The sequence below is a fragment of the Mobula hypostoma genome, chromosome 3 (assembly GCF_963921235.1).
Source record: "Mobula hypostoma chromosome 3, sMobHyp1.1, whole genome shotgun sequence".
In the NCBI taxonomy this organism is placed as follows: Eukaryota; Metazoa; Chordata; class Chondrichthyes; order Myliobatiformes; family Myliobatidae; genus Mobula; species Mobula hypostoma.
In genome coordinates this window covers 220,978,514-220,984,991 of record NC_086099.1, presented here as the reverse complement: position 1 = coordinate 220,984,991, position 6,478 = coordinate 220,978,514, and positions in this window count along the sequence as shown.

The following is a 6,478-nucleotide window of genomic DNA, read 5'->3' as shown; positions in this document are numbered from 1 at the left end:
CATGCTGTGTTGCCACTAGACTTTCGTTGCTGTCCCCAGCACATCGCCGGACCGCGTTGGTCGTTGACACAAACAACACATTTTTCAATGTACATGACAAATCAAACTGATCTTGTAATCTGATGGCAGCCAAGGTCTTTATCCCTCCAATCCCTCTCTGTTCAAGATCAAGTTCAAGTTTATCGTCATCTGACCGTACATATAATATACAACCAAATGAAACAACGTTCCTCCGGATCGCGGTGCACCCACAATACCAATATCACACGCAGCACATAAGACAAGTATTATCATAAATAAATCAATAAAATATCATTTCAAATGCTTCCAGTGCACAGCGCAGGTAAACAGTAAACAGCTCACTGTCCTGGTGACGAGACCTCAGTGGTGGCAGGGTACTCATTAGTCTCACAGCCTGGCGATGAAGCTAAACATCTTTCATTTGCATTATTTATTTAATTTTATAATTTATGGTAATTTTATCCTTGCAATGTACTACTGCAGCAAAATAACCATGCTCACATCACACAAGGCAGTGATCATATTTTTGATTCAACATTTAAGAGGCACCTGGACAGGTAAACCTACTCACTGCCCATTATGCCTTTGGTGTGAGGGTGGCAATGGAAGTCCCTCACCTCTGGTGGTGTTGACGGTTTTCTTCATCGTGTCAGTAGCTTCCTCTCGGTTTTCACTACTGTCAATCGTGCAAGTCCCGGGTGGAGACTCAGGAATACCGTCACACTCAGATTCTTCATTGCTGTTTCTCTAACAATTTTGCTTTACCAGTCAGGGTTGTTAGCTTTGAGCTGAACCGCCCGAGCCTGGAGGACCGAACAGTGGACCACTCTTAGTCTGGCCTCTACCCTTCGACCTGTTTGACACAGGTGACTCTACTGACCTATAGAGCCAACATGGTTCCATGGGTCATTGAGACAGGCGAGCCCCCAAAACCAACCACAAGGTTGCGGATCTCTTGGAGAGGACAGGTACATAGACAAGTGTAAACATGGGAAACTGTGACCAGCTCAGGTGGGTATTTTGGTTGATGTAGCTGTCCGTAAGGAGTTTGTACATTGTCCCCAAAACCACAGAGTAACACATGCTGTATTACTCAATGAATCTAAGAGAAATGTACAGGTACACCTGTACACCTGCTCATTAATGCAAATATCTAATCAGCCAATCATGTGGCAGCAACTCAATGCATAAAAGCATGCAGATATGGTCTTTAGATTCAGTTGTTGTTCAGACCAAACATCAGAATGGGGTAGAAATGTGATTTGAGTGACTTTGACCATGGAACGATTGCTGGTGCCAGATGGGGTAGTTTGAGTATCCCAGAAACTCAATTTTCACACACAACAGCCTCCAGAGTTTATGGAGAAACATCCAGTGAGTGGCAATTCTGTGAGAGGTCCGAGGCGAATGGCCAGACTGAGTCAAGCTGAAAGAGAGTGACAGTATCTGAAATAACCACGTGTTACAACAGTGGTGTGCAGAAGAGCATCTCTGAACACACCATACGTCGAACCTTGACATGGGTGGGCTGCAGCACTGGGTTCCACTTCTGCACCTAGAAAGTGGCTACTGAGTGTAGAGTCTGTATTTTAATTTGAAGCCCTTTCGTCAGAATAAAGGGTTTGGAGTTCTTACAAAGGACCTTGGACCTGACACATTCATTCAAAAGTTAATTTATTATCAAAGTACATATATGTCACTATATAGATAGATAGATAGATAGATAGATATACTTTATTGATCCTGAGGGAAATTGGGTTTCGTTACAGCTGCACCAACCAAGAATAGAGCATAAATATAGCAATACAAAAACCACAAACAATCAAACAACAAAATGCAAACTATGCCAGATGGAAATAAGTCCAGGACCAGCCTATTGGCTCAGGGTGTCTGACCCTCCACGGGAGGAGCTGCAAAGTTCGATGGCCACAGGCAGGAACGACCTCCCATGACGCCCAGTGTTGTATCTCGGTGGAATATGGCCAGAGTCCAACAGTAAAAAGTTCAATATCCGGCCTACAAACACGATCCTCGATTGTAACCTGACCAGGATTGCACCATCTGTTGTTAACCGGAACAGCAAGCCCTCAACTCCTTTACGCTTACAGCTCTCAGTGCACTTCCGGTCAGCCCGAACGGTCTGGAAGCCCTCCGTGGAGAAGTTTTGGTCGGGTATGTCCTCGTGCAGCCCCGTTTCGGTAAAACACATAACACTGCTCTCCCGAAATGTCCTCTGACTCCTGGCTAGCGCCGTCAACTCATCCATTTTATTACCCATCGAATTCCTCTCCTCCATAAGTCTCTGTTGTCTCGACCCGGTCCTCCATGAGATTCATTTTCTTGCAGGCATTCACAGTCAATACAAGAAACACAATAGAATCAATGAAAAATGGCACACAATAGGAGGGACAACAGCCAATGTGAAAAAGACAGTCTGTGCAAATACCATAAAAATAAATAAAATAATAATAATAAATAAGCAATAAATATCGAGACATGAGACAAGGAGGCCTTGAAAGTGAGTCTATAGATTGTAGGAACATTTCAATGATGGGGTAAGGGAAGTTGCGTGAAGTTGTCCCCTGTGGTTTAAAGGCCTGATGGCTGAAGGTTGATAACTGTCGCTGAACCTGCTGGTGTGAGTCCTATGGCTCCTGTACCTTCTTCCTGATGGCAGCAGCGAGAAGGGAGCATGACCTGGTGGGGTTCCCAGCTGATGGTCTGCTCTCCTGTGACAATGCTCCATGTAGATGTGCTCAGTGGCGGGGAGGGCTTTACCTGTGATGGACTGGGCCTTATCTACTACCTTCTGCACGCGTTTCCCTTCAGGGGCATTGGTGACGCAACCTTTCTGCAGACGCTGCTTGACCATCTGAGTGCTTCCACCATTTTCTGCCTTTCAGATGATAATTAGTATTCATGATTTTATAAATACACTGCAGGTTCTCGTTGGGGTGAAGTGCTGGTGACACAGTAGCCCCTGGAAAACGCAGCTGATCAGCAAGCGTGGCCACGGAATGGTAATACTGGCAAGACAAAGTAAATGGTTACTGATCAAACACTAGTAATTACCTCCCCTCGGAGTCCAAAATTACAGCCTTTATTCACTGTGGCTCATTTTAATAGCGGCAAAGCTTTTATCCTCTGCAATGTTTATCTGTGTGGGTTGATACAGATTGAGAAATGCTTTAATTCGCATGAATTTCACTTTGCTGCTGGTGGTTTTTAGTGGTGGCAGACATCCATTTATTTAAGCGTCTTTTATTTGGCATTAAGAGTTTTCTCAAGTGGAACACTACAAATTGGCTCCGATTAGAGAACAGATTTATAACGGGGTAGCACCACCTGTTACAATGGGCCCACTACCACCTCTGATCTTTCAGAGCTATTCACCCAGATACACTCATTGGTCACCTCCCCTACCTAATAAAGTGGCCACTGAGTGTATGTTCGTGGCCTTCTGTTGCTGACATTCAGAGATGCTGTTCGGCACACCGCTGTTGTCACGCGTGGTCTTATCTCTCCTCTACAATCACTCTGAGCACCGGTGCCCCACAAGGCTGTGTACTCAGCCCCCTGCTGTACTCACTGTACACCCATGATTGTGTAGCCAAGATTCCATCAAACTCAATATATTAGTTTGCTGATGACACAACAATTGTAGGCCGTATCTCGGGTAATGATGAGTTTGAGTAGAAGACAATAACCTATCCCTCAACGTCAGCAAGATGAAGGAATTGGTTATTGACTTCAGAAGGAGTAGTGGACCGCACGACCCTATTTACATTGGTGGTGCGCAAGTGGAACAGGTCAAAAGCTTTAAGTTCCTCGGGGTCAATATCACAAATGGCCTGACTTGGTCCAACCAAGCAAAGTTCACTGCCAAGAAGGCCCACCAGTGCCCTTAATTCCTGAGAAAACTAAAAAAATTTGGCTTGTCTCCTAAAACCCTCACTAATTTTTATAGATGCACTGTAGAAAGCATTCTTCTAGGGTGCATCACAACCTGGTATGGAAGTTGTCCTGTCCAAGACTGAAAGAAGCTGCAGAAGATCGTGAACACGGCGCAGCACATCACATAAACCAATCTTCCGTCCTTGGACTCACTTTACACCGCACGCTGTTGGAGCAGTGCTGCCAGGATAATCAAGGACACGACCCACCCAGCCAACACACTCTTCATCCCTCTTCCCTCCGGGAGAAGGCTCAGGGGCTTGAAGACTCGTAGGGCCAGATTTGGGAACAGCTTCTTTCCAACTGTGATAAGACTGCTGAACGGACCCTGACCCGGATCTGGGCCATACCCTCCAAATATCCGGACCTGCCTCTCGGTTTTTTTGTACTACCTTACTTCCCATTTTCTATTTATGATTTATAATTTAAATTTTTAATACTTACTAATTTTTAATATTTTTTATATTTAATATTTGTAATCTAGGGAGTGGGAAGCACAGAACAAAACATTGCTGTGATGATTGTACATTCTAGTATCAATTGTGGTGCAACAAAGTATAAAGTATCTGAGTTACCTGTCAGCTTGAACTAGTCTGGCTAATCTCCCCTGACCTCGCTCATTAACAAGGCGTTTACACCTACAGAACTGCCACTCACTGGATGATTTTTTTGTTTCTTACACTACTGTAAACTCTAGAGACTGTTATGCATATCATGAAAGCCCCAGAAGAACAGTTCCTGAGATACTCAAACCATCCCGTCTGGCATCAACAATCATTCCATGGTCAAAGTCACTCAGATCACATTTCTACCCCATTCTGATGTTTCATCTAAACCTCTTGACCGTGTCTACATGCTTTTATGCGTTGAGTTGCTGCCCCATGTGATTGGCTGATTAGGTACTTGCATTGACGAGCAGGTGTGCAATGTAGCTAATAAAGTGGCCAATGAGTGTAGTTGTGTTTTGTGGATGGTTGTGGGAGAGGAGCACAAACCGCTCTCACCCGATACCCCTCCGGCAGGGGCAAGTCCAGTTGCAAGGAGCACCTGCCTTCAGAGTGATGGGATGCACATTATTTTTATAAAGTTGGGGCTTCATAAGGAATTGGTCAGACTTCACATAGTGCATTGTGAGCAGTTTTCAACCCCCGTCTAAGAAAGGGTGTGCCAGCATTGGACAGAGTCCAGAGGAGGTTCGTGAAAATGATGCCAGAAACAAAGGGATTAACGTCAAAGTAACGTTCGATGGCTCTGGATCTGTACTCATTGGAATTTAGAAGAATAGTCATAATCATAGTCATACTTTATTGATCCCGGGGGAAATTGGTTTTCATTACAGTTGCTCCATAAATAATAAATAGTAATAGAACCATAAATAGTTAAATAGTAATATGTAAATAATGCCAGTAAATTATGAAATAAGTCCAGGACCAGCCTATTGGCTCAGGGTGTCTGACCCTCCAAGGGAGGAGCTGTAAAGTTTGATGGCCACAGGCAGGAATGACTTCCTATGACGCTCTGTGCTGCATCTGGGTGGAATGAGTCTCTGGCTGAATGTACTCCTGTGCCCACCCAGTACATTATGTAGTGGATGGGAGACATTGTCCAAGATGGCATACAACTTAGACAGCATCCTCTTTTCAGACACCACCGTGAGAGAGTCCAGTTCCATCCCCACAACATCACTGGCCTTACGAATGAGTTTGTTGATTCTGTTGGTGTCTGCTACCCTCAGCCTGCTGCCCCAGCACACAACAGCAAACATGATAGCACTGGCCACCACAGACTCGTAGAACATCCTCAACATCGTCCGGCAGATGTTAAAGGACCTCAGTCTCCTCAGGAAATAGAGACGGCTCTGACCCTTCTTGTAGACAGCCTCAGTGTTCTTTGACCCGTCCAGTTTATTGTCAATGAGGAGGGATCCAGTTGAAACCTATTGAATATTGAAAGGTGTAGACTGACTGGATGTGGGGAGGATGTTTCCTATAGCGGGAGAGCCTAGGACCAGGGGTCACAGCCTCAGAGTATAAGAACATCCCTTTAGAATAGAGGTGAGGAGGAATTTCTTTAGCCAGAAGGTGGTGAATTTGTGGAATTCGTTGCCACAGGCAATACTTAATGACACAAGTCACTGGGTATATTTAAAGTGGAGGTGGAAAGGTTCTGGATTAGCAAGGTTCTTATCATTTCAGAAGACCTGTCCTGGTCCCAGCACACAAGTGTAATTATGAAGAAAGTGTGGCAGTGTCTCTACTTCCTTGGGTGTTTACAGAGATTTGGAATGACATTTCAAACTTTGACAAACTTCTGTGCATGGGAGGTGGAGATTATACTGACTGGCTGCATCGGAACCTGGTATGGAAACAGAAATGCCCTTGAATGGAAATCCTGCAGGAAGCAGTGTACCCTTCCCAACCATTGAGCACGTCCTCATGAAATGCCGTCACAGAAGGGCAGTGCCCATCGTCAAAAACCCCCACCACCCAGGACATGCTCTCTT